The sequence below is a fragment of the Peromyscus eremicus genome, chromosome 15 (genome assembly GCF_949786415.1).
Source record: "Peromyscus eremicus chromosome 15, PerEre_H2_v1, whole genome shotgun sequence".
NCBI lineage: Eukaryota > Metazoa > Chordata > Mammalia > Rodentia > Cricetidae > Peromyscus > Peromyscus eremicus.
The window spans coordinates 16,230,830-16,257,655 of record NC_081431.1 but is presented as its reverse complement, the minus strand read 5'-3'; the positions used below and the strand labels follow the sequence as shown (position 1 = coordinate 16,257,655).

The 26,826-nt window shown below is 43.4% G+C and overlaps 1 protein-coding gene and 1 long non-coding RNA gene across 4 annotated transcripts in view; one reads left to right on the top strand and one right to left on the bottom strand.

Annotated features, from left to right (window-relative positions):
* Positions 1–26,826, bottom strand: part of Smyd3 (SET and MYND domain containing 3) — a 550,432-nt gene that overhangs the window by 488,040 nt on the left and 35,566 nt on the right. The gene's annotated exons all lie outside the window — the stretch shown is intronic.
* LOC131925673 (uncharacterized) lies at positions 11,925–17,625 on the top strand. Of its 2 annotated transcripts, none has more exons than XR_009383318.1 (3): positions 11,925–12,015; positions 12,196–12,339; positions 17,270–17,625. It is a non-coding gene; the product is annotated as an uncharacterized LOC131925673 (long non-coding RNA). The 2 variants fall into 2 exon arrangements; XR_009383317.1 differs by having other exon boundaries at positions 11,926–12,015; positions 12,193–12,339.

The following is a 26,826-nucleotide window of genomic DNA, read 5'->3' as shown; positions in this document are numbered from 1 at the left end:
TATATATATATATATATATATATATATATATTTAAATCTAGACTCCACATAAAATATGCAATATTTGTCTTTCTGAGTCTGTCTTAATTTGCTCTCCAATTCCATCCAGTTTCTGGTGAATGTCATAATTTCTTATTTATATTTACATAATTATAATTACATCCACTGTTATTTACATAGCAAGACTCTGCCTCCAAAACAAAAGCAAACAACAAACAAACAAGAATTCAATACAGAACTAGCAAACCTATTTCCCTGCAGAGGGACCACTAATGCAACCAGTATACTCTAGTTAAGCACTCTCTCATGCTCTCCCTACCCACCTCCTCTCTCAACTTAGCATTCAGATCTTCATTCTTACTTGATTAATATTTGCCAGTTATTTTTATGCAGACCACATGGAATACACCAGGATAACTTGTAGGAAATTGTTATTCATCGGCATTACTCAACAAGCCAACAGTGTCACCGTGCCACTGGGGAGAGCAGAAAACGCTGATACTCAAAAATTAAGAGGGGGATAAATAATTCATGTTTACACAGAAAGCCATAGAGATGTCCCAAGTGAAACTCAGTGCCACGAGCCAAGATCAAAGCCTATAGATGAACACCTGGCACATGCTATAATGTGAAAGAACTCTGAAGATGTGCTAAGCGAAAGAAGCCGGACACAAGAGGACAGATGTTGTATGAGGTCACTAATGATGTAACTGTTAATGATATATTGAGATGAAGCAAGTTACTCTGGAGACAAAACACTGAGCAGAGAAAGAGATGGAGAATTAAACTTAATAGTTACAGTCTTTGGTTCAGGATGATAAAAATGTTTTAGAAATGACAATGATCAGCCAGACGTGGTAGTTAGTGCATACCTACTCTGAAGCCCAGCCAGACATTGAACCTGTGATCCTCCTGCCTCTGCCTCTGAAATAGCTGGGATTACAGACCCGTCCAGCCAAGACTGGCCTGCACATGCCTACCATACCAGTACTTAAGAGGCTAAGGTGGGTGAATCTTGAGTTAAGAGCGGCCTGAGCTACATGGCTAGACCATGTCTTAAAACAAAGATAAAAAGATAGTAGTGATTTTTATACAATACTGTGCTGTGGAATAATGCTTTTGTAAACTGGTTTAAGAAAATGCTGATTGGCCAGTAGCCAGGCAGGAAGTATAGTTGGGATAAGCAGACAAGGAAAATTCTAGGAAAAGAAAGGCTGAGTTAGGAAATGCCAGCCCACCATCCAGGGAGCAGCATGTAATAGCACACAGGTAAAGCCACGGAACACGTGGTGACATATAGATTAACAGAAATGGGCTAAGTTTAAATGTAAGAGCTAGTCAATAACAGGCCTGAGCTAATGGCCAAGTAGTTTTAATTAATATAAGCCTCTGTGTGTTTACTTGGGTCTGGGCAGCTGCAGACCGGGCAGAACACAGAAAAACTTTCAGCTACAATACTGTGAATATAACTAAGGCTAGTATATTGTACAATTAAAAATTGTCAAAATGGAAATGATATGATACCTATATTTTACATTAAAACTTACGTTAGGACTGGTGAGATGGCCCAGCAGTGAAGGCTAGCTGCCAACCCTGATGAGCTGAGTTCAGTAGCTAGGACCCAGTTCTCAAATACTGTCCTCTGATCTCCCTACACACACACACACACACACACACACACACACACACACACACAATAGATGATAGACAGACAGACAGATAGATAGATATAGATAGATATAATTAAAATTTACATAAGTTATAGAGATGAGAAATTTATATTTCTTTAATTATTTACTTTTATGTGTGTAAGTGATTCACCTGCACATATGCCTGTGTACCACTTGATGCCTAGTGTCTGCAGAAGTCAGAAGATGGCATCAGATCCACAGGAACTAGAGTTCCAGATGGTTGTAAGCCACCACGTGGGTACTGGGAATCAAACCTGGGTCCTCTGGAAGAGCAGCTAATGCTCCCAACTGCTGAGCCATGTCTCTAACCTGATGCATTTTTTTTTCTTCAATGCCTCAAATAAGCAACTGTGGTTTCCCAGACTATTCCATAGCAGACCCTCAACCCACGAGAAAGGCCTGTCTGCTTGCTTACTCAGGGCTGCACCTGATGCTGGAGACCTGTGAGGTGGGTAACCAGAGACAGGCGGAAGGAAAAGTGAACATCTTTGGAGAAAGTGTCTGCTGGTAGAGACACTGGCTAGCCTGGAGGAGAAAGTGGAAATGAACTCTTGCAAGTTTGACATCTTTTAATGATGAAGAGGGGAAAGAAAAGGGACAGCCAAGAGCCTTCAATGAGGAAGTACAGAGGGAAGAACACGTCTTGCCGTGAGATGCAGCACTGCTTCTGAGGGGTTTTGTTTGGTTGGTTGGTTTTGGTTTTTCGAGACAGGGTTTCTCTGTGTAGTCCTGGCTGTCCTGGATCTCGCTCTGTAGACCAGGCTGGCCTCAAAATCACAGAGATCCACCTGCCTCTGCCTCCTGAGTGCTGGGATTAAAAAGGTGAGCCACGACCGTGCTTCTAAAATGCCTCCAGTTGCCCATTCCTCTGACCTTTGCAGGTTCTCTTCTCCATGAGGAGACAGAAGGCACATTCCATTGCTGGGACAATTCAGAGTTTACAACATGGAGCCCAGTGAGTCTGCGAAAATAAGGACCTAAGGAAGCGTTTATCATGAGTTTCTTGCTAGCACTATGGAATCAGCAGGCTATAGGCCACAGGAGAGCCAAGAGACTGAAACAGAAAGGCTATACATGTCTGGCAGTGAAAGACGCCAAGTGAATACCTGCAGCTACTTCACTACTTCCTCAGGATTCCACTAGAGTCATATCTTGTTAAAGAGGGGAATGAGAACATGCTGACTAGTTTATGTCAATTTGACAGAAGCTACAGCCATCTGAGAGGAGGGAGCCTCAATACAGAAAATGCCTCCATAGATCAGGCTCTAGGCAAGCCTGTGTGGCATTTTCTTAACTAGTGATTAATGGGGGAGGATCCAGCCCATTGTGCGTGGTGCCATCCCTGGGTTGGTGGTCCTAGGTTCTATAAAAAAGCAGGCTGAGTAAACCATGAGGAGCAAGCCAGTGAACAGCATTCCTCGTGGCCTCTGCATCAGCTCCTGCCTCCAGGTTCCTGTCCTGTGTGAGTTCCTGTCCTGACTTCCTTTGGTGATGAACAGTGATATGGAAGTGTAAGCTGGATACACCCCGTCCTCCCCAAGTTGCTTTGGTAACAGTGTGCTATCGCAGCACTAGAAGCCCTAAGTAAGACGGAGAGGAATGTGCATAGAGAGAACAACTAAACCCCCTGTGAGAGACTATGAAAACATAGTTCTAGAAGCTGGCTTACCCAGAAAGAGACCCACTTCGAAGAGGGTGGGGGAAATGAAATAAAAAGCTGAAAAGGATTCACCGTGTCCTAGAACTCTGAAAGCAGAGACCACAAGAATGGTAGCAGACCTTGAGGAAATGCCAAAGACCTATGGAAAGAACAATAATTAACTAGACCTAAAGCCTTTCCTGACTGCACACCTGGGAACCCCCTCCTCCTCCTGTCTGCACACCTGGGAACCCCCTCCTCCTGACTGCACATCTGGGAACTCCCTCCTCCTCCTGACTGCACACCTGGGAACCCCCTCCTCCTCCTGACTGCACACCTGGGAACCCCCTCCTCCTGACTGCACATCTGGGAACCCCCTCCTCCTCCTGACTGCACACCTGGGAACCCCCTCCTCCTCCTGACTGCACACCTGGGACCCCCCTCCTCCTCCTGACTGCACACCTGGGAACCCCCCCTCCTGACTGCACACCTGGGAACCTCCTCCTCCTCCTGTCTGCACACCTGGGACCCCCCTCCTCCTCCTGACTGCACACCTGGGAACCCCCTCCTCCTCCTGACTGCACACCTGGGAACCCCCTCCTCCTCCTGACTGCACACCTGGGAACCCCCTCCTCCTGACTGCACACTTGGGAACCCCCTCCTCCTCCTGACTGCACACCTGGGAACCCCCTCCTCCTCCTGACTGCACACCTGGGAACACCCTCCTCCTCCTGACTGCACACCTGGGAACCCCCCTCCTGACTGCACACCTGGGAACCCCCTCCTGACTTCTCTTCACCTCAGGAATACAGTCAGAGAGCACCAGGCACACTGAGGGTGAGAGCACAGGACCACACACAGAACTGGAGAGGGAGACTGTAGGCTGAGGTCCATACTGGACTCCATCACTGAACAATGGTGGAGCCAGGCTTAAAACCCCAAGGATGGAGATGGGAAGCCAGGACTCCCCCAAAGCAGTACTACAGGCCTACAGAATGTGACTGCATGACTCCTGAGCACTGAAATAGGGATAGTCTGAAACCAGATGAGCTGAGTATAAAACTCACTTGAAATGTTTTAAAGTTTAATAAAAGCCAGGCATGATAGTACATGCCATTAATAACAGAAATTGAGAGGTGGAGCGAGAGGCAGACATGTCCTGAAAAGAAGTCAGGCATGGTGGCACATGACTGTAATCCCAACAGCTGGGGCTTAGACAAGAAGACTGCAAATTTGTGGCCAGCTTGTGCTACAGACTGAGTTCAATACAAGCCAGGGCAATATAATGAGATTCTATGCCCAAAAAGGAGGGGGAAGTGTAAAATACACCAGTAACTACTATATTGATTATATGTTGAAACAATCTTTTTGACATTTGTTTAAATTATGAAAATTCATTCATTTAAAATCGTTGTTTTTGTTACCATAAAAAACAAAATACTGTTAGGTAAACAAAACACAAGAGAATAACGAAGTGGGCATGGCAGCACACTCCTGTAATGTGGTGATATTTATCTGTGTCCCCCAATAAAATTTATCTGAGGATGAGAGGAAAAAGCCAGCAACTATATTAAACATAGAAGTCAGGCAACGGTAGCATATGCCTTTAATCCTATCACTCGGGAGGCAGGGATCTGTCTGGATCTCTGTGAGTTCAAGGCCACACTGGGAACAGAGCCAGGCGTGGTGGCACATGCCTTAAATTCCAACACTAGTTAACCATGGAGGTCTGGAGGTCTGTACAGACAGACAGGAAGTGACAGAGCAGGGCAGGAAGAAGAAGTGATGTAGGTGGACGGAGAGAGTAAATGATAGAGCAGAAAGGAAAGGCATATAGGTGTGGGTATACAGGAAGTAGGTTCTTTGGAGACTGAGGTGTCAGTGAGGTGAGGCTGGCTTGTGGTTTTTCCTATTTCCTTGATCTCTCAGGTTTTCACCCCTGTATCTGGCTCCGTGTTTTTTTATTTAATAAGACCGTTTAGCAATTTGTCCACACTGTAAGCCCATCATTTGGGGGTGGAGGGAGGAAGAAGAAGGAGTTGAAGGCCAGTCTGGGCCATATGAGACCATTTCAAAAGAAAGAAAGAATACTAACCAAGTTCACCTAAAGACATTATAGAAACAGAAGTGGAAACCTATCCCCTGGGTCATGGATGAGCTGGCTGAAAGCACGTGACTAACCAGCAGGGATGGGAGCAGGGTGTGCACACGGGGTCAGAACAAGATGCACAGAAAAGAATGTCCTTGATCTGAGATCATGTGAACTGACGGAAAGGTCTTCAGGTTGGCAAAATATTACAGGAAACAGTAGGCTGGATCCCATTCAAAAAGCTTACCCTAAATAAAACACAAATGTAAAACACATAAAATTATTTTCAAGGGAGCTAGAGAGATAGCTCAGCAGTTCAGAGCACTGGCTGCTCTTACAGAGGACCTGGGTTCAGTTCCCAGCACTCACATAGCAGCTCACAACTGTCTGTGACTGTAGCCCCTGAGGATACAATGCCCTCTTCTGGCCTCCGCAGGCACTGCATCCAAGTGATGCACAGACATACACGCAGGCAAAACATGCATACAAATAAAATAACAAATTCTTAGAAATTCTATACTAATTTAGCCAGCATAACTCATTTGTTGTCTTGCACAAATTAATGTTCTGCTTTAATAAGAATGCTAAATTGTTGATTAAATGAACCCACTCCAGCAAAGAAACTGATCAGCAAAATATGATTAAAAGGTATGCAAATAACACCTTTGCTGGGTGCTAGTGGCACAGGCGTTTGATCCCAGCACTTGGGAGGCAGAGGCAGACAGATCTCTGTGAGTTCAAGGCCAGCCTAGTCTACAGAGCAAGATCCAGGACAGCCAAGGCTACCCAGAGAAACCTTGTCTCAAACAACAACAAGAAAAGTAAGGTAACACCTTCGGCACGACCCCATCCCAGAAGACGCCATTTTATGGGTCTCTGTTTCATAAATTACTCTCTGCTTTGGCAACTATCCGCCTAGCTGACGCCAGGCAACCAAATTCAACCTCAAAAGTTTAGTTTTACTCAGTCACTCATTACCTAAAAAGGACTCTACCTTATCATAAAATGAGCCATTAAAAAATTCAAACATTCCCTTCCTTACAGCGGTTGATAAAATTCAGATCTTAAATTCACATCTCTGGCTATATTCCGGGAGGGAACTTATATTCTGGCAGCCCAATCTACATACGCTTTTTTAACCTCAGCACATAACTGCAGATGGGCCTCAACAGTAATAGCGGAAGTTACATTAAACTCAGACGGGACCACTGCATCAGCGAGAGAGGCCTGCTTCCTCAAGCCCTCTCCCCAGGGAACACCAGAAGCCTCTGCTGCCAGCATGTGTACAGCAGCGCCATCAGTTACGTGTGCCCTACACAGAGACTGGCACACGTTGTAATTACATCCATTCTTTTATTTTAATTACTCCAGAGAGTGATTACATATTTAACTTGGCTATCTTTTTAAAAATTACGTTGCTTTAATGGAAGTATTTCAGATAGTTATGCCACCACACATCAATTAGAAAGTTAATCATTCTGCTTGTTCTCACAAAAAGAGTCTACAAGAAGTAAGCAGGTGGGTGTTTGGCTCCTTTTGAAACGTTAATTAGAGGGTACCGTAGGCAGAGCGAGCATTCTAGGAAGAAGTACATCAAAAGCCCAAAATATGTAATCTACACAGTGTCAAGACACAGAATGCGGCTCTTTTTAATGGGTTTATTCATTTTCACTTTAAAAGAAGGTTTCTGAGGTCAGTGTGTCACGTGGAGTTCCAGCATGAGGCCAGGCTCCAGAGTAAGAAAACTACTTTTCTTCAAATATTTCCAAGGGGTAAAGGCAAACAAAGTCATTATCTATGACTAACAAAGCTCAACGTTAGCTCAGATACCTTACAAACTAAACCAGAAAGGAGAAGAGTCCTACCTAACAGAATCTGAGGTGTTAGCAGTCAGCAGGGAAAGCGTATCCTGGAGACTATATTGTCTTCATCGACGACTTGTCAATAGCAAGGCGGTTTATTTCTACAGACGGGTACTTTCCGCCATCAGACATGTAGACTCACAATGGCTGTGTATAGGCAAAGTGCTGTCGGGAGCACTGAGCCTTAAAGGTGACTTTCAAAACACACATGCAACTCCAGAGTAGCACTGACTTTCTTGTGTGACTCTGTACAAACTTCATTCCCTTCTTCTGTGAACTGCCGTGATCCTATTAGTATGTTTTTAAATACCAATTCTGATCTTCCAAACAATTCTTCTCTCTCGATAACTTGGCCCCTCGATAAAACATGCCGTGCCCCCCACGTGTGCGCATTTCAAATGAGATAAAGTAAAGAGGTGGATCACGCCAGACCTGCCGCAGAGCAGACTGATAACCACTGATGGACTCTAAACTCAACCTAAGCCCTCTAGACATCAAAACATGGAGGACTCAAAGGGTCACATCTAACAGCAAACTCAATGAGCATGGCAGCAGGAGCAGAGGGGCAGACAGACGGGACACTGAGGATCCAGACCGGGGAAAGAAACACGTCCCGGCCTCCCTGAACAGCTGCGGATGCAACTCCAGAGGGATGTAAAGGATTTCCCAGCTCTGCCATCTTCCATGTGCTCCCTGCTCAGTCTGCTGAAAGGAAATGAGAAGGACACTTGAGACCAGCCTTGGCTGCCACACGGAGGACTGCTCCAGCACTCCCCTGCTCTACAGACAGCCAAGCCTTTTACAATAACCTTGTCATATGCCTTCATCACAACATCCATCATTAAAAAACATTCTACAAGCCAGGCAGTGGTGACGCACACCTTTAACCCCAGCACTCGGGAAGCAGAGGAAGGTGATCTCTGAGTCTGAGGCCAGCCTGGTCTATAGAGCTCCAGGACAGCCAGGGCTACACAGAGAAACCCTGCCTCGAAATCTGCCCCCTCACCAAAAAAAAAAAAGAAAAAAAATTCTACAATCTTGCTAAGTTTTCACTGTTTGGATTATCATAATCATGACCACCAAATTATTTCTTAATGTAATAACAGCTAAGCCAAGAGACTCCGTTTTTTGGCCCAAACATGTTCCTTTACCTAGGTCAACGGATGACCTTAACAGTGTATTTGCAATGATCTGAAAATATTCCCATCTATGTGCATTTGCTAAAATTTGGGTCTTGAATGTCACCCCCAAAAGCGGAGCCTTAAAAGATTGGTTCCTTGGGTGGTATTACTTGGAGGTAGCAAAACCTTTAAGAGGTGAGGACAGGCTCTTGAAGGGCATTCTGGGTATTGTCCCACTTCTCTCTGTCTTTGCTCTCTAGCCACAAATGAGCAGTGTTGCTCAGTACATACTCCCACCATGACCGGAGGTGCCATAGGCCCAAGGCAACAGAGGCCACCAATGACAGACAGGACAGACCTTCCGTAGCTGTACGCCAAAGGAAACCTCTCTCTTCACAAGTTGCTGAGCTCAGGTACTTCTTGTAGGCAAAACATCTCCAATGCAACATCATTTTCTACAAAGAAGAGCCCCAGGTCTCAAAACAAATTTTATGAATGAAACCATGGGATAGCAGGGCCTGATAACACAGGCCTCAAATCTCAGCTGCTAGGTAGGCAGAGGTGTCAGTTCAGAAGTTCAGGGCCAGCCTGGGCAACTTAATAAGACCCTATCTCAAAATAACAAGTAAAAAGAGGTCAGGATAAAGAGCTCAGTGGTAAAGTATGACCATCATGTTCAGAAGTCTTAGTCCAATCCAATCCCCAGCACTGTAAAAATAATATGAAAGGTATTAAACATGTGTGTCAAAGTACCATAATAAAGCTCATTATTTTATATGCTAGTTTTTAAAAGAATAATTTAAATGATGATGCAAAGAATAACAATTGCCATGGAAACAAAGTAAATTGGCATACTTTTAAAAGAGGGCCTTATATTTGTTCTTCGAAGCTTCCTTGGCTGTAGACCTGTGCTAAGTGCAGAGGTATTCGGAGTCACTCTAAGACTAGGTAAGGCACACCAAGGACAGGAAGCCACAGCTCTAAGAGAGGAAAACCACCAGGAACTTGAGAACACCCAAACAGCCTGGCCTGGGGACACACAAGAGGGATGCTGGCTTATGAAGACTCTAAATGATAGAATTCCCCATGCAAACTGGGAGAAAATGGAGAAAACATACTCATTGAAACGACACTGACTGGAACAGCCCACGAACACTGAATTTCCCCGGAAAGGTTTTTTTTTTCCTACATTCTCTAAAAAACTGGACATTTGTTACAGGCAAATGCTTCCCTAGAGTCAGGCCCCACAGGACTCGGTCCAGCCCCGTCACATGGTTGTACTCAACATGTCTTGAATCGACAAAGAAAGTAAGGGTTAGAAAGTAATAGCTAATTTTCTTTTTAAAGTCCTTAAAATTAGAAGTTTTTAGTGAGTAACAGTACGTGTTCAAATCTCCTATATCTACTCAAAAGATAAAAAAGAAAGTCCTAAATATTTCAGGTCAAAATCTAGGTATGAAACATCCCCTAAGAATGTTATACAAAAGCATGAAGTTGAAAGTAATTTGATCTTGTTAAACACACAGATGTACTCCAACAACTGGAAATGGGAACACTGCATTTTACAGACTATTGCAGGCAGCGGATTATTTTAAGCCTAAATTTGTTTCTTTTATATTTTACTTTAAAATCATTTTAAATATACATAAAAGCTGCAATAGAAAAAAAGAATTCTTTGGCCAGTTTCCCCTAACAATGTCTTAACCATAATAAAACCAAGAAACAGCATTAATTCAGTTCTATGCAATACAGGCTACATAGGCTTTACTCAGATTTCACTCAAATTAAATTTGCAGTAACAACACTGTCCTTTTCTCTGAGTCTATGATATATTTCCATTTCCTTAGCCTCATCCAATCTGTGACAATCCCTAAGTCTTTCCTTGTCTTTGACATGTAATGTTTTTAAAGCGTGTGTATGTGTGTCAGATGCACGCCATGTGCACATGTAGGGGGTCACAGGACAACTTTTGGGAGTCAGTTCCTGCCGCCTGCCGCCTGCCTTCTTGGGGTAAGGTCTCTCTCGTTTCTGAACATCACACCCCAGGCTAGCTGGACCGCGAGCTTCCGCCAATTCTGTCTCCTCCTCCCATTTCGCCACAGGATGCTGGGTTGGCAGGTGCACAGTCCTGCACCCAGCCCTTGATGTGAGTTCTGGGAATCAAATTCAGGTCATTAGGCTTGTCCAGCAAGAACTGTTACTCCCTGCACCATCCTCCAGGCGCCAGCAATAGTCAGGTATTTGGGGTTGAAGAGAGGTTTTCTTGTTATTAAAGTATTAGGTCATACAACTGGGCAGGACCACCACAGGTGACGTGCTCTTCTCTTGGTGAGGATATCTGCCACTCTCTTTCCCGTATAACGAATATCCTGGGAAAAAGCCTTTGAAACTGCAATATCCTATCTTCTCAAACACTCACCATTGGACCGCACTGTAGCAATCATTACTTGGTACCTCAACTGTTATTTTCTATTCCCCAAATGCCTCTGTACTTATTAATTGAAATTTGTCAATGAAATGCTCCCCCACATCATTCATTCAATTATCTACTGCTTTTTAATTTTTAAAAATCGTTTGTTTGTTTGTTCGGATGTTTAATGTGTAAGGTATTTGGCCAGCTTCCCCTAAAATCAGTATCTTAATCAGAATCAAGACGAAGAAGCAGCACCATGCATCTGACCTGTTAGCCTTCTCCAGAGTGATCCTCAGTAGTGGAGAGTCTTACACTCACTCCCTGATACTGTGTATTGGCTCTTGGATGCTCTCGCCGGCTTGAGAGGATTTCATTTGTTTCTGCTCTTCCTTCCTTTTCACATTTTCATCAATTTTATTAAACTATTTTCAAGGTCATCAAACCTATCTTGAGGCTTTGTTCCTGTTTTGTTTTATTTTGTTTTTCTACTCCTACAGGTCTTAGCAATCTGCTAAAATTGTCCAGGTTCTTCCCTTGTTAAAGTTGCGGGGGTTCCCTTTTTTTGCTTTTCAAGACAGGGTTTCTCTGTGTAGTCCTGGCTGTCCTGGATCTCACTTTGTAGACCAGGCTGGCCTCAAAGTCACAGAGATCTGCCTTCCCGTCTCCCAAGTGCTGGGATTAAAGGCGTGGGTCACTATCACCTGGTTATTTTCTATTTCTAATCCCTGTTAACTAATCCCTTGGAATTGTTTTTTGCATGTCTTCTACTCTGTCCAAAACTAGACATCTTGCAAAGAAAATGAGATTTAAGGTAATGGTTTTTAATTCCTAGGAATGGGTACTCCTTCCTTTCTATTCCCTTCGGTGTGGACTGAGCAGGCTGTTGGGTTGGGTTTGAGGTTTATTTCCCTCAACATACACCATCCTCTGGGATGACCTGCCTTCAGGGTGAGGACGTTTTCTCAGTGTTTGCTACCTGCTTTGGGTTTCACTTGGTGCTGTCTTTCTAAGGTTCCATAGGAGTCCTGTGCCTCTGACAACAGTCCTCCCGTACTCAGTACTCGTTGCTATGGAAATGGCAGTGTTCTGATTACGCATCAGTTCTAGACAGTCACTCTCTCCCTTGGTACCAGGGACGTGCCTTCTCTGTGCCTCTGCTCCTCCCCCAGTGCAGCTCTGGGCTCACATCCTCCCTCCAGGGTAGGCTTGCCTTTACCCCCTCACGCGGGCCCATGAGTTTGTACGAGTACCCTAGAGGGAACAGCAGTTTTTGCCTTTTCCTTAATGGAGATGGAACTCACAGTGTCCCATACATGTTAGGCACAAGCTCTATCCTGAGTCACTCCATCCACCATCCTTCCCTCTACCTCCTTTCAGCAGAGGACAAGAAAATACGGAAGAGGAGTCTTGGCCAAGCTCCTTGTCACATCTGGAACAGCTGTTCTCTCTCCCCCCTGTACCACCAAGCGAATTACCTGTTTGGGGGATCATCTGGTAGTTTGTGGAGAAAAGGCCTATACACAGGTATTGACTACTCCCTACAGCTCAGGGACATCACACCCTCTTGCAAACCCACAAACAGCAGCTAAGAAATCCATTACTATCTGAATTCTGGACAGTGTGTCCCTGTGTGTAGCACAGACAAGTAAGTTCTCAAATCCCTCCTTGCACACCTGTCTCTCTTGGCTTCTCTGGCTGCCATGAGATCTCTGGAGTTCAAACACAATAATGAACACTCAGTTATTCGGCATTGTGTTGTTGCGTTTTAAGGTTAGAGGCCATGCTCTTTCTGTATCAGAATGTGGTCCCTATTAGTGCCTGAATTTATTTACTAAAAGGCTAGGTTCATTAGTGGGGCAACTTAAAAGGAATGTTTCAAATTAAAATATTCTAACATAATTTTTAATCTTAAAACCTAACTAGAGAGTTTGGGTTGTTCATGGTTGTGGTTTATTTTTCTGGCTGTTGATTTATCATCAAGAAAGGTCTCATTATTTCTCTAACAATAAATTCAAAACCAACTTGCAATAATGCATTGAAACATAAACTATACTAGGAACTCAGCCTAATAAAAAACACATAACAGCTGATAATGATTTCTTAAAACCACTGGCTTCATATTTGGCAGAGTGCTTTCAGAACACCAATTACACATTCATGGTCCCCATCGTACTGCTTTACAAAATATTTTCTTAAATCTCTTGGGAGATTACTACATGGTTAAAAGTTGTCTTAAGATCAAAGATCAAATAGCTAGGAAAAAGGGGGGGCTGTAATTCTCTATAGCGGCCCATTGATCTTTCCCATCTGCTCTGCAAGAGAGGAGGTGTATGTTAAGTTTGAAAACCTTCTTAACTAGAAATGTCAGTGAACTGGCAGATGTTCAGAGGGAATTCTTTAAGAGACCCAACTCCTCTTTTGCCAAAACATAAAAGATGTCAACAAAAGGAAAATAAAATCTAGTTAGTCGAGGACTTTCTTTTATTTCTATCTTTCTTCTGCGAATGTATCACGGGATCAGATTTCTATTATGAAGCCACACATGGAAAATGAGTTTTCAACCATCAAGACGTTCTACACACAAGCTCATGAGTGAATGATGAGAGTCAGCTGGAGCAAGACTCCAAGAGATGCGTTAACCAGGCTCTGCCTCCCGGGAGAAGCCGTCAGCTCCCTGGTTTTCCTTACAGAAAATCCCAGACACCCAGTCCTACCTACATCTGAACCTTGGGAACAGCCAAGAAATCCCCAAGAGGCAAACGAAGTGGCAGCTTTTTTGGAAGAGATTAAATGTTTTTGTCTCTTTAAACAAATGCACACAAGCACACGAACAATTATGGTCGCTGGTGACTCTCAGTGCATTCCAGAGTGTGGTCTATTTCCTTGATGTGCTTCTAGCTTCTCTTTCTTCTCATAATTACTGAATCATACACCTAATTACATAAATGCTGTGGTATGTAATGAAGTTTTAATAAAGTTGTTTAAAAAAAAAAGGCAATCCAGCAAGTTGGCATGTGGGTAACTACACATGCCACTAAGCCTGACGACCTGAGTTCAATCCCAAAACCCACATGGTAGAAGAGGCAACAAATACATGCACATTGTCCTCAGACCACCACACACATGCTATGGTGCAGAAATTAATTAATTCATTATTAACAAATATCTCCAAAGCTAGTGTTGCTGAATTAATGAGTAATGCCATGAAAATTTACATTCTCCTTCCTAAACTGTGGGAGGCCAGCTCTCACCTTTTTCAGGGTTCCTATGAGGAGGAGAGAGGGATAAGATAATATTAGATAGAAAGACAGCAAAGAGGAGAAAGACAGAAACACAGGATAGCTTTGGGAGGACCCGGGTCAAAACCCAACAGCACCTTCTGCCTCCTCAAAAGGGCTTTTTATAACAATGCCAAGTGCAGACCCTTCCAAACACCTGGTAACCACACCTGTGGTCAAATCATCCCCTTACGCAGCCCTGCTGGTTAAAGCAAGCTCAGATTCTTGGACCCTGAGTAAGTTCTCACTAGGAAACCTCTGTGGGTCTCCACACTAAATACAGAAGTTGCTGTGGGATGGTCTGTATGTCAAATGTGTTACTGATTGGTCAATAAATAAAACACTGATTGGCCATTGGCTAGGCAGGAAGTATAGGTGGGACAAGGAGAATAAGGCTGGGAAGTGGAAGGCTGAGTCAGAGAGACACTGCCAGCTGCCACGATAAGAAACAGCATGTGAAGATGCCGGTAAGCCACGAGCCATGTGGCAAGGTATAGATTAATGGAAATGGATTAATTTAAGCTGTAAGAACAGTTAGCAAGAAGCCTGCCATGGCCATACAGTTTGTAACCAATACAAGTCTCTGTGTTTTCTTGGTCAGGTCTGAGCGGCTGTGGGACTGGCAGGTGAGAGAGATTTGTCCTGACTGTGGGCCAGGCAGGAAAACTCCATCTACAAGAAGTAAATATTCTAACAAAGATAGGGGGGAAAAAAACCTCTGTATTCACTAGCAAAAGAATCCATTTTAATCCCTACTTCACTTTGTGTATGAAATTAACTCAAAATAGTACATCCAATACCTAAATGTAAAGTTAAACATACAGCTCTTAGAAGGAAATGCATATAAATCTTCACAACCTTGAATTAGATAACAATTTTGGACATTTCTTTGCTTTTTGTTGTTTGTTTGTTTCTGTTTTTGAGAAAGGGACTCACTATAGAGCCAGGGCTGGCCTAGGATTTGGGATCCTCTGTTTTTGCCTCCAGGTGCTCAGATTACAGGCATGGGCCACCACTCCTGGAAATAACTTCTTTAAATGCAAAACCAAAAGTACAAATCATGTGTATTTTTAAAGATAAAACAGATTTCATCAAATGTAAGTACTTCTGAATCAAAGGGCACTACTAATAGGGTAGGAAAACAAGCCAGGCATGATGGTGCACTCTTCAAGTCCCAGCTCCTTGGAGGCTAAGGCAGGAAAATCACAGGAGCCCAGGAGCCTGAAACCAGCCCAGGACCTCAGGGGCAGAACACCACGAGGCTCAGCAACGGCAAGGCTCTGGGTCTAATCCCCCCACACTGAAACAAAAACCACATATATGGTGGAAGTTTTATAAAAATAATTCGTAAGTTCAACAATGAAGAGACAGGCTGCAAGGTGTCATTTGAACCTCCTGTATGCATGCACATGTGCACGTGCGCACACACAATAAATGAATGTGGGCTTTTTATTAAAGATAAATAATGTCTTTTTTAAAAGACATTTAGCTGGGCAGTGGTGGTGCACGCCTTTAATCCCAGCACTCGGGAGGCAGAGGCAGGTGAATCTCTGTGAGTTCGAGGCCAACGTGGGCTACCAAGTGAGTCCCAGGAAAGGTGCAAAGCTACACAGAGAAACCTTGTCTCGAAAAACCAAAAAAAAAAAAAAAAAAAAAAAAGACATTTAATAAAATAAATAAATGTCTTTTTAAAAAGATGTTCAGTAGTATTTGTCACTAGGGAAACACAAATCAAAATCAGAATGAGATGCCCCTTCAATCCACACTAGGACGGCTATAATCATTTTGAAATGAGTATTAGTAAACACACGAAGAAGCTGGAACCTTTGCACACTGATGGTATGACACAGTGCAGCCTCTAGAGGGAACAGCTGAGCACGGACTCAGAAAGACACTGCAGCTCACTCCTACTTGTATAAAGAAAAGAAATAAAAATGCCTTTTAAAAAAGAAACTTAGCTCATGGCAGCATAATTCATAATAACCAAATGTCCATCAACTGATGAATGGATAAGAAAATGTAGCATCCAGGCCGTGACATAGTATCCAGCCACAGAAAGGAATGAAGTAAATACAAACTATAACCACAACAAATCCTGAGATTATTATACTACTTGAAAGAGGCCAAGATGGGCATGGGGGCACACGCCTACAATGAGAGGCAGAGGCAGGAAAATCCTGAGTTCAAGGCCAGCCTGGGCCACACAGCAAGTTCCAGACCAACCTGAGTGCTATTAGGGAGAACCAGAAAAGAAAAAAAAAGGAAGTAAGGAAGGGAAGGGGGAACGGGGAATGGAGAAAGTGAGGGAGGGAAGAACTAATTGAGACAGGAAACAGCCTGTGGTTTTCAAAGGACAGGGAAAGGACTTGAGAGGTAACAGGTTCTGTGGTGGTATTGTGTTCCCCAAAATATTGTGTACCCTAATAAACTTATCTGGGGTCAGAGAACAGAAAAGCCACTAGATACTTAGGATAGGCAGTGGTAGCACACGCCTTTAATCCTAGCATTCCAGAGGCAGAAATCCATGTGTTCAAGGATACAGCCAAGCATGGTGGTGACCCACGCCTTTAATCCCAGGGAGTGGTGGTAGAAAGCAGAAAGGTTTATAAGGCGTGAGGACCAGAAACTAGAAGCATTTGGCTGGTTAAGCTTTCAGGCTTCAAGCAGCAGTTCAGCTGAGATCCATTTGGATGAGGACTCAGAGGATTCCAGTCTGAGGAAACAGGATCATCTGAGGAACTGGCAAGGTGAGGTAGCTGTGGCTTGTTCTGTCTCTCTGATCTACCAGCATTGACCCCAATAACTGGCCTCAGGTTTGATTTTATTAATAAGAACTTTTAAGATTCCTGTTACAAGGTTCCTCCAGAGCAGTGGTTCTCAACCTTCCTAATGCTGCAACCCTTTAATACAGTTCCTTATACTGTGGTGACCTCCGACCAGAAAATTATTTTGTTGCTACTTCGTAACTATAATTTTTTGACTGTTATGATCATAATGTAAATATCTGTGTTTTCCGATGGTCTTAGAGGACCCCTATGAAAGGGTCATTCAACCCCCAAAGGGGTCACGACCCACAGGTTGAGAACCACTGCTTTAAGAAATGATGGAAATGTTCTAGAATTGCTAGTGCTGTTTCTTTTCATATTACACAAAAATTGTACCTCAATGTTTTTTAGAAAGAGCAGCCAGGACCACAGTAAGCATGGACCGTGGGACACAACACAAGGTGAGAGTGTGCAGCAGGGTCTAAAGTGGCCTGTGTGCTCAACAACAGAGGCCAGCCTGCATCTGGACGCCCGCGGTCGCTGAGGGAAGGGCAGCTGCATCTGTCTCACGCAGTGACAGAAGAACCAGCGGCCCTCAATTACCAACTGCTGACTACTAACCTCTGCCTGGAGATTGCAGGAGAGTCACAGTTGGCTGCAACCCATTAGTGTGCCGTAAAATCAATTGAAAAGGGGATTACCATCCTTTTTTATTAAGTAAACTGAACAAGGGAATAAAGATGAATGTAATAAAATATAAAAATATATACTGGGTTGCAGGTAACGAGGTATTATTTACTGGCTTCAGTATATATGTATCAGTTTATATTAGGAAGAGATGTAAAGTATACTATGAATTCTAGTTCTAAATAGTTTTTAGGGAAAAAAAGGAAAGTCTCTATTGTAACAGTGAAAATCTCTATTACAGACTATTAACATTACAAAAATATAAATAAATTAAATTCTTCAATAAGAAAAATAAAACTTAAGCACTAGAAAGAGGGTTCAGTGGGTAAAGTGTTTGCTGAGCAAGGAAGAGGACCTGAGTTTGAATCCCCAGCCCCCACCTAAAAGCTGGGCATGGCAGCGTCTGTCTGAGCCGGTAATGGAGGCGGGCGCATGCTAGCCTGTCTTGCTGAAAGGGTGGGGTCCATGTTCAGTGAAAGACTTTATCTCAAAAAACAAGGTGGCCGGGCGGTGGTGGCGCACGCCTTTAATCCCAGCACTCGGGAGGCAGAGCCAGGCAGATCTTTGTGAGTTCGAGGCCAGCCTGGGCTACCAAGTGAGTTCCAGGAAAAAGGCGCAAAGCTACACAGAGAAACCCTATCTCGAAAAAAAAAAAACAAAAAAACAAAAAAAAAAACAAAAAACAAAAAACAAGGTGGACAATGATAGAAGCAGACACCTGACTGTCAACCTCTGGCTTATACAGAGAGACAGAAAGACAGACAGATAGATAGGCAGACAGACACACATAGACACAGACAGACAGACACACACACACACACACACACACACAAAGAAAATAAAAATTTACATATTTATGAGCCCATTTGTAGTCAAGATTTACATGACGCTACATGAAATATCTGTAAACTACCAAACAAAAATACACATTCATCATTAGTTTCCTATTAATTTCTCTTCTTGGCGTTAACTAAGAAAGAAACAAAACATCTAGGACCTGGAGAAATGGCTCAGTGGCTAACAGTATTCGCTGCACAGCCATGGGGAGCTGAGTTGGATCCCAGCATCCACATTACAAACCAGATGTGGTCCCATTTGTGTCTGTGACCTCAGCACTGGGGGGAATGGAGACAGAGATCTCTGAGGTCTGCTGGCTTCCATCTCAGTAGAAACACACACACACACACACACACACACACACACACCACACACACACACATAAGCTGTAGGTTCAGGAAGAGATGCTGCCCCAAAGACTAAAAGAGGATGCCCAATGCCTTCTTCCAATGTCTGCACAATTGGATATCCCCTGCATGCACATGTACATACACCATACACTCACACAACACACTCACATACACAAACACACAGAAAACAAAGTGTCTAGAAACCAACCCGTTTCTATGCTTTGGTTTACAGCTTCATTAAGTCCCAAAACTGATTTAGAAACAAAAAAAAAAAAAAAAGAAGGAAGGGAGGGAGGGAAGAAGGGGGAAGGAAGGAGGAGAAGAGAGAGAGAGGGAGGGAGGGAGAGAGAGAGAGAAAAAACATTCATTCTCAGCTTTTTTGCTTAGATCACATCCAAATAAAAAAAAAACAAAGTATTTTGATTGTTTCTATAGGGAGATGCAATCACTCCAACTGGTTACAGTTACTTGTTAAACAAAATCTTAAATCTAAAGGTAACAGCCCATGTTTTTTCTATTTAGTGTAGATGAAATGAGTATTTTTAGGGATTCATGAAAATAAATTAGTAACTTCAAAAGTTAAGCTTCGTCTACAGGAGAGCAGGCATAGGACAGTCAGGGAGCTGTCCGCTGGGGTGCAGATCCGGGACAGCACACTTGCCCGGTGTACCGGGCTGCTTGCTGGCTTTGGTCTGCAGCACAGCCCACCCCTGGGGAGAGGAGGCATTCTCAAGTACTCACAGGTAATGTTCCAGTGTGAGTCTTCGTTGTTGCTCTCCCGCTTGCTTCTTCCTGACACCGCCGTGTACACAGCCTGGGCTAGCTTTAGACTTGCAATCCTCCTGCCTCAGCTTCCAGATTACAAGTGTACACCACCATTCCCAACTTCCATTGTTTCTTATATTCATGTCTAATAACAGAAAAAATCAACAGCTGTCTTTCCTAATTACCCTAGTATGTTTACCCCAACTGAAAATATTATTTCATATATTACAAGATATATTTATTAGATGAGTACTCTGCAAAAACCAGTTTTTACTTCAGAAACCAAAGAAGGATGTTTGGGGGAAATGATATCTCAAATTCATTTAATATTTAAAGCAATGCATTCATTACTAAATAAGCAAGCTCCACAATGCTTTGGACATGTACAGAGGGAACCCCATGGAATGCTGGGAATGTGCAATGTGCAGTCTGTGAGACCCCAGCAACCTGGAGCTTCTGAGCGTACTCTTTTCTGCTCCCACATACTCGCTGAACTAACAGGTCTTTAAAGAAACTTCAGGGTTCCCAACAAATCTCTCCTGTTTGAGCTTCTGACAGTGCAGTTGTGTTGTTTCAGGTTTTGGTTGGGTTTATTTTATAATTCTAAACTTTTAACGTTAGACATAAAGAAACATCTCTGGATTCGAGTTTTTATCCAGCAAATCACCACCAATGCCACAGGGGTAGATGATAAACCACAATATTGTTCAGACCCCCTACAATGGCACTGTCCAAAGGGATTTTCTTCAAGAGCCAAAACGTCCTGGATCTGCACTGTCCTGATGTACAAAGCAGTTCCATGAGTTCCAGCTGGAGATTTGAAACACAGGTGCCATGGTTCAAGTACTGAGGTCTTGAGCCCTGGTCAAGGTCTCGTTTATATTAATTCAGATTTCAAGGGCTACAGGAAGCTGATGGTTGCTATGATACCAGTGACTCCGGAAGTGCCCACTGTCTTCTCTTGTAGCCATCAGCCGGAGCTTGCCGACCATCATCACAGAGGAGGCTGAAGGAGACTGGTGTTATCCCTACCCTCAGAAGGCGCAGCAGATACTTCTACTTTGTACCTGAAAACTGTTTCTTTAGTCTAAGAAGACTACAGTAAGTCTAAACTTCAAGACTAAGAAATGTAAACCATGGAAAGCCAACAGCTCTCACTAATTATAAACAGGCAGATGTGGCTGTGCAGGAGAAAAACCGTCTCAATTGATAGTTGAGACTTGAATATGTTGGCCAGGTTGTAAAGCACCAGGCAAGACCTTTCAATGCTAAAATCTTCAGAATAATAAAACATTCCCACAAGATGAGAGCTACAAACAGTTGCTTAAGTCAGAATTCAAAGGAAAATCTCTCTCTCTCTCTCTCTCTCTCTCTCTCTCTCTCTCTCTCTCTCTCTCTCTTTCTCTCTCTCTCTCTCTCACACACACACACACACACACACACAAACACACACACACACGAGTATTCATGGTTAAGTTAGGAAATGCTGAATTAAACGGACATAAAACAGCTTTAGGAAGGGTAGTCTCTATATATCCTCTAACAGGCTAATGATCTGTGAATCTCCAAGGAGTTAAGAAAATTTATTTTTAAAAAATAACTAATAACCACAACATCAGTATTTCTCAAATTTGTTGGTTACAAAAATCACCTTGGAATGCCTGTCCAACATGTACCGCGTAGGCTCCCATCTTAGAGATTCTGATTGAACACATCTGTGGAAACGACCCCAGACCATGCTAACCTGGGCTAGGGCATTCCCAGCATTCAACAGAAATCAGGGGCAAACTTAACTAAGAGTAAAGGAAGGCAGAAGGGAGGAGACAGAGGGGAGGGGAGGAAAGAGGGGGGAGGGAGGGAGGGAGGAAGGAGGGGGAGGGAGGGAGGGAGTGGGGGAGGGATGGAAACGGGTTGATCAGAATGTGGAGCAGTAAGAAACCCCGTGCACTGTTAGTGGGTGTGGGGGTACGAGGAAAGGGGATGGGGTAAAAAACAACTAAATTCATTATATAGATGTATGAAACTGTATTTTTGGAAAGATTACAGGGTCAATGTTTGATAGGTAAAAAGCTTCACATCTGAGAATGAAAAGAACTCCGGAGACAGAGGTGGTAACAGCCACACAACACGTTAATGTAGCTAATACTACTGATAAAACTGTTAAGACTAGGGGCTGGAGAGGTGGCTCAGAGGTTAAGGGCACTGGCTGCTCTTCAAGAGGACCCGGGTTCAGTTCCTAGCATCCACCTGGCAGCTCACAACTGTCCATAACTCCAGTTTCAGGGGATCTGATGCCATCCTCTGACCTCTGCTCACATCAGATGTGGAACACAGACATAATTGTCACCAAAACACCTATACACAAAACATAAATAAAATAAATTTTTTTTAAGTTTTTAAAAAATTATTAAGATTGCCAGGCATGGTGGTACACACTTGTAATCCCAGCATTGGGAGGTAGAAGCAGAAAGATTATGAGTTCCACATCTGCCCAAGCTACATACAATTTTTAAGACCTGTCTAAGAAAAGAAAGAAAGAAAGAAAGAAAGGAAGGAAGGAAGGAAGGAAGGAAGGAAGGAAGGAAGGAAGGAAGGAAGGAAGAAAGAAAGATTAATTCTTAGCTGCCAAAGATGCAGAGAATGAAATGTGATGATTGTAGGCCTAGCCCTAAAAATATAATTTAGACAAGCCCATCTAAGGCTCAGGGGACATTGTGGAAGAAGCGCCAGGAAGTAAGAGACAGAAGACAGGGTGAAGGGCTACAAAATCCATCCCCCAGACTCCACACCACTGTAATCATGAACTCGTACAACTGTAGTAACCTGCACTGGGACCACACAACACCAATACTTTCAACAGTCACGGCCCTTACCCTTTTCCTCTGAACTAACCACTGCTATCAATACGTTATAGAAGGGGAATCAATGTGTCCAGTTGTGAGTCTCTGCTACACCCACCAGGCTCCAATGGATAGCACCAAAACCATGCCACACAGGTGGCACTAGTTAATCTTAGTGAGCAATAAAACACGAACATGAGAGGGAGAGGTGTGGGGGGGGGGGGGTGGAGAAGGGAACACAGGCACTGATGGTAGGGAGGTGGGAAGTAAGAGAGGTCAATATGGTGGCGGTGGCGGTGGCGGCGGTGGCGGCAGCAGCGCACGCCCTTAATCCCAGCAGTTGGGAGGCAGAGACAGGAGGATCTCTGGGTTCCACCAGCCTAGTCTACAGACTGAGTTCCAGGACAGCCAGGGATACATGGGGACTGCCTGTCTTGAAACTAAATAGACAGAGTGAGATGGAGAAGGAGTGGGAGGGAGGGAGAAGGAGAGGGGATCAATACGCAAGGCATGGATATATGGAACTGTAAAAAATAATAATAATAAATCTTAAATTAATAAATCAAATTAAGGACAAACGTTTTTCTTTTGTTGTTGTCCATTCCCACAGCTGTGGGTGGTGCTGGAGGGTACCCCAGAGCTTAGTAACAGACAAGCCTCTGTCTGTACCCCCACACCTGTCAAAGATAGCCATGTACAGGGTCACAGGACCAGCATATCCTAGGTTTAGGAATACTTTGTTTCCCTCAGTTTTGCCAATTTTGAATTTATTATAATCCAAAAATAAACTTCAATATACTCAAGTCATCTCTCTATATGAAGACCTTACCAACACAGGGAAAAAAAATGTATGCAACTTAAATCGATGTATTTCTTATGATTCTATTGTTGGGGTGTATAATTATATTGAACTATATTATGTAAGGAAAAGGGAAAAAATCTAACAATACATTAAATTTAATCTCTCCAAATCCTTTTAAAATTACTCTAGTGGCTGGAGAGATGGCTCAGGGGTTAAGAGCACTGGCTGCTCTTACAGAGGGCCAGGGTTCAATTTCCAGCACCCACATGGCAGCTCCCAACCATCTGTAATTCCAGCTGCAATAGCCCAATTCAGAGAAATGTTGACATTCTTAAACTATCAACAATGTGGAGATTTTACTAATATGTTAAATGTGGCACTGCTAAGGTTTCCTCTGGAAACTAGGTTTAACTGTAAGGTATCTTAGTGTTTCTATTGCTGTGATAAACACTGTGACCAGAAGTAACTTGGGGGGGAGGGGGTTTGCTTCAGCTTACAGCTTCTAAATCCATCCCTGGAGGAAGAGGGCAGGAACTCGGGACAGGAACCTGGAGGTGTAACAAGAGGAGAGACCATGGAGGGGTTCTGCTTCCTGACTTCCCACAGTGGTGCAGCTGTCCTGTGGAGCCAGGCCCTCCAGAACAGGGTGGGACTCTGCCTCCAGTGAGCTGGGCACTCCCACATCGATCACCTACTGGCTTGACCACAATCCAATCTAGTGGGGGCATACTCTCAACTGAGGTTCCCTCTTTCCAAAATGACTCTAGCTTGTGTGAGGTTGACGGGAAACTCCTCAGCACATGTGGCAATCTGCAAGGTTTTTTACTTCTCGGAGAAATTGGGCAGACTATTAAGTGAGTCAATTAGAATGTGTTGATCACATTAACTTTCTTAATATTAAGGGACAAAATACAACGTGAGAAAAGCGTACTTGTAAAATCTATACCTTTAATACAAATAATTGATTTATTAAAGGCAAAAAAAAAAAGTAATCTGAGGCTACAACTTTTTGAGGAAAACTCCAAGCTTATGATAAGATGAAAATACTAAAAATACTTATGTGGGGTGGGGGGGATAACTTCCAGAAGATTCCCTCACAAATACGATGGAATGGACAGGAGAGGAAAGGAGAGAACAAGAGGGAGAGAGACAGAGAGACAGAGAGACAGAGAGATGCAGCCAGCGACAGAGAACCAGGAAAGGCAGACAGGCTCCGAGGCCAAAGCTCTCACCTGTCTTGTGAGATTGATTATCTCAATCCAGGGCATGATTGTCTTTCCAATATTTCTTTCTCAGCCTTAAAGTCTATAGAAGTACGCACAGAGCAGAGCTCACACAACTCATACGCATCATAAATCACAGGGGACAGGGCCGCTCCATTCCAAGTCAATTCTTCATTCAACACCTTTGGAAGGTCGAGCCGGCCTCCTCTGCTCAGGGGATTAATTGCCAGGTAATCATCACTTGGGTTACTCTACTGTTTCACTCAGCTCTTTAAAGGGATTGTTTTCCTCCCGCTTATCAAGGAAAAAAGTTGTGGCGCTTGAGATACAATAACCACTACCACGCACCCCCAGTTTAAACATGTGTTAGCAATTTGCCATGTCTCTTCCATCTCTCACACATACTCACGTGTGTTCTTTTGTTCATCCAATTGAAAGTCTAAGAAATCTTACCCATCCCTAAAAACTTCAACATGTCGTTCCTAAGAATCATACTCACGTGTGTTCTTTTGTTCATCCAATTGAAAGTCTAAGAAATCTTACCCATCCCTAAAAACTTCAACATGTCGTTCCTAAGAATCGTCTCTTATGTGGCCACAATGTATATTATCTAGTGTGCAGTCTACACACAAATTCATCCAACTGATTTAAAACAGAAAAATCCTCTTCTAATTTCTTCTTCAGCCTGGATCTAATCAAGGTTCACATATTATTACTGGTAAATGCCTCTTTAGTTTCCTGTTGTCTAGAGAAGTCTCACACACACACATAAACACACACACACACACCTTTTTTGTTCTCAGTCACATGACTTTTATTTAAAGTTTCGGAAATTAGTCCTGTTATGTCTTGCATTTTGAATTTATGTGTTCTTTTCACGATGCAGACATCTGCTCCTCTGAACTTTCTTGGAGTTCAGTAGAGATTTGATTAGATCTAAGTTAAACAATTCTGTGAGACCTTTCACAGTTGCTGTGTATTTCACATTGCATCATAATAGGCAAGCAAAGTCCGGACCACCTGTATTTAGTGGCCACCAGATCCCCATTGCAAAGGTAAAATTCTCCCTGAAATTGTGACACTGTGTACAGATTCGGCACTCTAAAAGCCTTCACCCAATATTCTACACGCAGTCATGGCCCTTGTCTGCATCTACAGTTACACATGTATTAGAACAGGTTGTCTGCAATTCATCTGTACTCATTAGGAAGCATCTTGTATGTATGGGCTAGGAATGTGGCTTGGTGGTCAGACATTTCCATAGCATGCACAGGACCAAGTGTTCAGTACCCAGCACTAGAGGGGAAAAGGTTTCCTCCCAAATTCTTGTAACCTTTTCAAATACTACTATGCACAAAAGGATTTTTACCTTTTCACTGTATTCCCTCATTAGGGATGTATTCAGGGGTTAGAGCACTGGCTTACATTGCTCAAGGCCCTGTTTCCATGACAGAGGAGGAGGAGGAGGAAGAGGAAGGACAAGAAGAGGAAGGAGGAGGGGGAGGAGGAGGAGAAGGAGGAGGAGAGTAGGAGGAGGAGGAGGAGGAGGAAGAAGAAGAAGAAGACAAGAAGAAAGTGTTGTTATTGTTGTTTAAAGTGTAATCTGGCCCTTTTTTTCTGCTTTTCGGTTTTTAAGTCTGGGTTTTAACACCATAATTCAAATCATCTCCTGTTCTAGACAACATTTCTCTACTGGAAAACAAAACAAAACAAACGCAAAAGACCTTCGGAATTCATTCATTCGATGGAATTAATTCATTCAACGGAATTCATTCATTCGATAGAATTCAGAGCCACCTGCTACGGAGGCGTGGTCACGTGTCCGATGATGCTGAGGATACACTCGTGACAGGCAGAGCTACTGTCATGAGCCATGTGAAGATGTAGACAGTGTGGATCCACACAACCCCAAGCCACTTCACACCAGTGAGAAGCAATCCTGAACAGAGCAGTGGAAGACTCCAACTAAGAAGACTGGTCAGTAGATTGAAAGCAATCCGAATCAAAATCCCAGCAGGCTTTTCTCTAGAAATTCACATAATCCTAAAATTTATTCAAGAAAGCAAAGCACGTAAAGTAGCTTAAACAATCTTCATGATGAACAAAGTTAGGGGATTTACACTATGTGATGTCAAGATTTCTTAGAAAACTATAGCAAACACGATCATGTGTGATGTGAGTCTAGTGACGGCCATAGACACCAACGGAAGAGATTAGGATGTCCAATCCCAAATTAACATAGTGTCGGCTGACTCTCTAGAGTAATAGTACATACCCAAAAATTCTCTTGGTAAGCAGGGTCTCTGTAGATATGATTAGCTAAGATGAGGTCATCCTTGCATAGGGGGAGCTCTAAAATGAGGTCATCCTTGCATAGAGGGAGCTCTAAGATGAGGTCATCCTTACACAGGGTGAGCTCTAAGATGAGGTCATCCTTACATAGGGGGAGCTCTAAGATGAGGTC